Genomic DNA, 6,440 nt, shown 5'->3' with positions numbered 1-6,440 from the left:
GACTAGTCACACGCACAGCTCACTTCCTCAGTGGCGGCTCACGATTTTAATGCGCGTGAGGGGCGGACTTGTACACGTGATGCGATAGTTACAAAAATACACTGACATGGCGCACGATATCTTGACGAACAATACACTTCACTATTACCTAACACTTAATAAACTGGGCTAGTGGCACGTAGGCCCGTGTCTCCGGCGACTCTACGTGATATCTAGATGTGTCCCAGGGACTGAATCGTTATTATGTTCGATGGCACGCGTCACCTGCTGGCTGCCCCGTGCGGGCCAAAACTAAGTAGCCTGTAGGCTAAGTTGGGGCGTGAAGCGCCGACGTAAATTCACGTAAACTTCCCACAGTACTTACGTATGACGTAGAACACTCATCTTGGAGCACTGATTGAATTAAGTTAAATACCTCATGGTAAATTGAGGCCGACCGCGGAACTGTACGTAAAAGTTTGAAAAGATATTACACTATTGAAAACTACATGTCGGTGAAAGCAAAGGGTGATGGTTCCGCGTTGCGCGAAGGCTGCCGGCCTGGTTGAGCTCCCGAAGGACACTGCCGGTGTCGCCGCCCGCGACACCCCTCCCCCGCCAGCCCTCCCACAGAAACGTGTGAATTTCGCGGGAAACTGAACCGGCCAGGTTCGGGACAAAATGCACAGTGAGACATAATTTTACAGGACTGAATTATTAATTAATGAAAAATAATGTTTAATAAAACCTGTGGAAAAACATAATTAAAATAATTTGTTGTAGTGCGGCGGAGGGATATGCCAAACCCGGCCGGATCCTTCCGCCGGCGCAGCACTCGTTGCATGGCGTTCGCCTCGTCGCACGAACCACACTTTGCTGCGCGCACGGGCGCGTTCGGTGCACACGCTTTTGCAAGATGATGAGGCATAGCAGTATATGCGACACAGAGGAGCATTGGCGGTCGGCGTTAAATTATCATCATCATATTTAAAATATTTTTCTTACTTAACATTTTTTAGGTTTTTTATGTGTCTCGTTTTCTATTTTAAGTTTCGGCTGACACTATGTGCATACATTTTGATGTGCTAAACAAATATTATGAAGTGGTTTGTTTAAAGTGCAGGGGTGTGATGGAGTTTTAAACTGAGTGCGGTGTTATTTTCTAAAGTCAACACAAGTTGCGTAAAGGGGGGTTTGAATAGGGATAACTTGAAATTCAGAGCGAAGCTCGGTGGCAAGGACACGTGGCTAGGTGGTTGTTATTAAGGATGGGAGGTAAGGTTAGATGTAAGGGCTGTAAAAAGGTGTGGAAAAAGGGGGATGAGGGAGTGCAGTGTGATGGGTGCCACGGGTGGTTTCACGGAAAGTGCGGCGGGGTTATGGCAGGTCTGGAGAGCCTGGTGGATGTAGTGTGGTGGTGTGACAAATGCAATGGGGAGAAGGAGAAAGCAGACAGGGGAATGTTGGTTGAAAATGGAGAAGACATGTGCACGGGATTGTGGGGGACGGAGGAAAAAGGGGATCCTATTCCGAGACAGGAGATAGTGAGGTTAGGAGGAGCAGTGAGGCCTGGGTGGAGGGAGATGCAGGAGTGGATAATGGAAATGCTAAATGGAAGGATTGTGGAAGGAGGAGGAGATAAATCTTATCAAGAGTGTGACAGATGGAAAAGGGAATTGGAAAGGGACCTAGCTGGGAGGGAGAGGAAAATGGAGGGACTTGTAAATGAAAACAGGAGGGAAGTGGACTCGATGAGGACAGGTTGGGAAAAGTGTGAGAAGGAATTGGGCCAGCTAAACCAAATGATAAATTCGCTGAGGGCGGAAGTAAGGAACTTGAAGAAGGAGGTAGAAGAAGGAAAATTGAAAATACTAAATGCAGAAAGAGATAGAGACAGGGAAAGAGACCAGCGTTGGGATCTAGAGGAAAAACTGAGGTCCCTTGAGGAGCAGAGGAAAACACAGGGGGTGGGTACAGGACCTGGGACAGGAAGAGGGTGTGGCAGGGGACAAATAATGGGAAACCAGAAGTGTTGATGAGGGACAGGGAGAAGGGAGTGGTGGGTAGAAATACTGGTGGGAAAGACAAATGGGTGAGAGGAGACCACTGGGCTGATGTGGTGAGAAACTGGGGCCTGGAAGCAGGTGGGAATGCTGCTGAGGGGCTGGAAGAGGGCGGGAAAGGATTTGTTACAGTAGAGATGGAGAGGAAAAGGGGGGAAGAGGTGGACATAGTGAGGAGGAAGAAATTGTTGGGGAGAAGCGATATTGCAGGAGTAGAGGAGGAAAAAGGAGAGCGGAAGAAAATTTTCATGATTGGGGACTCAATGATGAGGGGAGTTAGGGTTAGGGGTCATGGGGAGGAGGTGTACAGAACATTCAGGGGCGGAAGGAGATTGAGGGACTTGACAGAAGTGGTAAGGAGCATGAGGAGGGAAGGAAATGTGAGGACAGTGATAATACAGGGCGGAACTAACGATGTAATTTATGCGGATGGAGTAGAGCATGTGAAGGAGGGATTGGAAAACCTTGTGAGGGAAATAAGAAGGAAATGGGGCCAGGAGACGGGCCTGGTAGTGCATGGGGTTCTCCCAAGGAAAGGAGTCCCGTCAGGACGAATAGAGCAGGCAAACAGGGAGATGAAGGGAATTTGTGATTAGATGGGAGCAAGATATGTGAACGTGGGAAACACCTAGGGGAGGGAGATGTCAGCGAGGATGGCATCCATATTAGTCAGAGAGGGCAAGGCAAGCTAGCCAGGTACCTGGAGGTGGAGGTCGTAAAAATGTGTAGGGCGGTGGTAGGAGGGGGGAACATTCGGGAAACGGAGAAATGAGGGGAAGGAAAGGGAGCTGATAGGGGAAGGGGAGAGATTAGGACTGTCAATGGAGGGGGCGGAAAGAGTAGAGGGAGGGAGGTGGAGTGGAGGGATCAGAAGAGAGGAAGTGAATGAAGGAAGAAAACGGGTGAGAGTGGCAGTGATAAACTGTCGGAGTGTCTATAGAAAGTTGGATGAGTTTTGGAGTGTCGTGGAAGCATATGGGGTGGACATTGCCATAGTAGTAGAGACGTGGCTGGACAAGGAAATAGGGGATGGAGAACTGCAGGGGGCAAACTATGAAATATTTAGAAGAGACAGGAACAGGACAGGAGGAGGGATTATGGTATGTGTGCATGAGGGACTAGTAGGAAAGATTGAATGGGTGGGGGAAAGTGTGGAAATAATGGAATTGAAGATAAAAGGGAAAGGAAAAGACTTCATGCTGCTGGCAGTGTACAGACCCCCAGGGCAAGGGGAGGCGGTTATCCAAGGGGTAAAGGACAGGCTGTCACTGTTGAGGGAGGATAGGTGGGTGATAGTGGCGGGGGACTTAAACATGCCAGGGGTGGTGTGGGAGCAAGGACCGGAGGAAATGGGCGTGAGGGAGCAAAGATGGGCACCCAGTTGGTAAATAGTGGACTGGAGCAGGTGGTGGGGGAGAACACCAGGATGAGGAATGGTGGAGGACAAGGGGAAACTGGGAACCTGCTAGATGTGGTGCCGGTGAGGCCTGTGGAGGTGGTAGTAGGCACTACGGTAATGGAGGGCATCAGCGACCACAAAATCCCGGTGGTGGAGATATATATGGGATGGAGGGAGGTGAAGGAAAGTAGGGAGGAAGTGGTAAGACAGTGGAGCAGGGCGGATAGAGCAGGGGCGGAGGCATTTCTTGAATTGGAGTTCTGTAGGTGGGAATGGATTGCAGAACTAGAAGGGAAGTGGGAGGTTTTGAGGGGCATATTGGAGCAAATGGTGGAGTGCTTCGTACCCCAAAGGAGGGTAGGAAAGGGTGGCGACCCACCCTACCATGGACGGGAGGTAAAGGTATTAAAGCGAAAGTGCAGGAGGCTCCACGCAAGAGCCAAGAAGCGTGGAGGGGAGGGGTTAAACGCAGAAATGAAGGATCTGGCGAAGGAACTGGGAAAGAAAACTAGGGAAGCAAGGGATGCGTACATGGAAAGGATGATGGAGAAAGGGGGGCGGGGAAACTGGGCGGATCTGTACCGATATGTTAGGAGAGTAAAGGGGGAGAAGGGACTACCAGTATAAAGGGGAGAGAAGAGCAAGAGTGTGTGAGTGACCTGGAAAAGGCTCGTTTAATGCAGGAGCAATACTTATCGGTTTTTGTAAACGGGGGAGTAAGGTGCAGAGCACAAGAGGAGAAGTCAGGGGGAGAGAGAGGGTTGGAAATACGGAGGGATGATGTATTAAGGGAGTTGAGGAGACTGAATGTGAGGAAGGCGGTTGGGCCAGATGGGATAGGGAACAGGCACCTCAAGCTGGGAGGGAAGGTGATCGGGAAGTACCTGCAAGTACTGTATGCGCAGTCACTGGAGGAGGGACAGCTGCCGAGGCAGTGGAAAGAGGCTGTGGTGGTGCCCATCTATAAAGGGAGTGGGAATAAGGCACACCCGGCAAACTATAGGCCGGTCAGCTTGACGTCAAACGTAGGCAAGGTGATGGAGAGGCTGGTAGTGGGGTATATAGTAGAAAGGGTGGAGGAAAGGGACTGGATGAATGAGAGGCAGCACGGCTTCCAGAGGGGTTACTCCTGTGAAACGCAGTTGGCGGGGCTGCTGGAGGACTTGGTGGAGGCAGTGGATGAGGGAAAGCAGGTAGATACTATTTTTATAGACTTTGAGAGGCAGAGGAGTTACAGAAACTGGAGTGCTGGTCGAGGGAAAACGAAATGGGTATAAACGTAGGGAAAACAAAGGTGGTGAGGTTCACAAGGAAGAGAAGGGTGGAGGGAAAAGTGTACTGCTGGAAGGGACAGGTGATCCAGGAAGCTGAGGAGTATAAGTACCTGGGAGTGATCCTGCAGAACGACTTTGGGTGGGGAAAGCAGGTCAAGAAGGTGGTGAAGAAGGGCAGAATGGGGTTAGGGCTGCTTAGCAGGACACTGAAAGGGACAGGTAGGAATGTAAAGGAAAAGGCGTACGCGACATTGGTACTGCCAGTGTTGGAGTATGCCGCGGCGGTGTGGGACCCCTATGTGGAGAAGGAAATTGAGGAGTTGGAGAGGGTGCAGCGCAAGGCAACGAGATGGGTAACGAATATGTGGAGGAGAAGGAAAGGCGAAGGCAGGATGGGGGAAACTCATAGACCATCTGTGATGATGAAGGAGCTGGGGTGGGACACACTGCAAGAAAGGAGGAAGGTGGAAAGGCTTGTGAGAATGAATAAGGTAATTCGTGGGGGGGTAGGGTGCTGGGGAAAGCTGGGAGCTAGGTTGAACAGAGGCTGTATCGAGGAAGGAGGGATCATGAGTGGAAGATTCAGAGAGAATGGAGACGTACAGAGAGAGGAAGACAGGTATTCCTTGTGAGGACGGGGCGAGAGTGGAACGAACTTGAGGGGAGGACACTGGATCTGGGAGGAGGGAAGGACTTACGAAGGAGGCTCCAGAGGGGGGAGGAGTGAGGGTAGTTGGGGGGTGGGAACTCCTTGCCACCGGGCGGAAGCCCAATTGCAGTTGTAAATTATTATATTATTATTATATAAGTTAAACAAAAAGTTGTATAAACTAGAGGTGGGTCGCAAAGTAACAAACCAGCTACTTTGTAACTGATACACACCTGTATCATGTACTGCAATCGAGTACACTATTCAAGTATCAAGTACTTTAGTATCAGTTTAGAATTCGCCTGGAACTACACCACGGCCAATGTGCGCAGAACCCGATCGCAGATGACGGTAGTGGTAGGCAGTGAAATCTATACCTGCTACTTTTTCACCGATATCAAAATTTCACGGGTATACCTGCGACCAGTTTCTACAAGTATCAGTGAAATTCGGTTAAATTGATTACCTACAGTAATACGACCACTAGCTTTTAGTGTCCACAGGGGAGCAACGTCAAGGGGGGGGGGGGGGGGCCCTCTGAAACTGTGAAGTGGGGGCAAACGGGAGCAAAGAAAGTGCTGCGTAATCAATTTTTAGATAGTAAAACTGCTTAAATAGCACCATTTTCCACCTTGCCGTCCGCCGCGGTCTCGTGTTCGAGGTCGGGCGCAGGTCCTAGCGGGGTGGCTGGCTTTCTTAGAGATTTCTGTTCCAGGAGGGCGCCAGGCTAGCTCGGTGTCTAACCGTGTGATGGTCGTGGGTTCGTTGCCCCAGCGTGGCCCGCTAGAACCATCGGCGGTGATGGAATTTGTTTCCTGATTAGATTGGGTTGTTTAGGTTAATTTACATACACTGTTCTGGTTGTTCTACGGGTTGCACGTCGCGCACGGGAGGTGCGGGTGGACGCTTTATTGTTCACGATTTACACTGGTTCATTACATTGGGCACGAGGTCTACTCGGCGGTACATGACTGCCAATGAGGCGTCGGAACACGTAGAAGTTTTGATTACACTATTATTACAATTACACTTGACAAAACGGCACTCTGTAGTGCTTTTACGTACACGATTACACT

This window comes from Bacillus rossius, chromosome 6 (assembly GCF_032445375.1).
Source record: "Bacillus rossius redtenbacheri isolate Brsri chromosome 6, Brsri_v3, whole genome shotgun sequence".
Classification (NCBI taxonomy): domain Eukaryota; kingdom Metazoa; phylum Arthropoda; class Insecta; order Phasmatodea; family Bacillidae; genus Bacillus; species Bacillus rossius.
The sequence above is the reverse complement of the archived record's forward strand: the minus strand, read 5'-3'. Positions refer to the sequence as shown.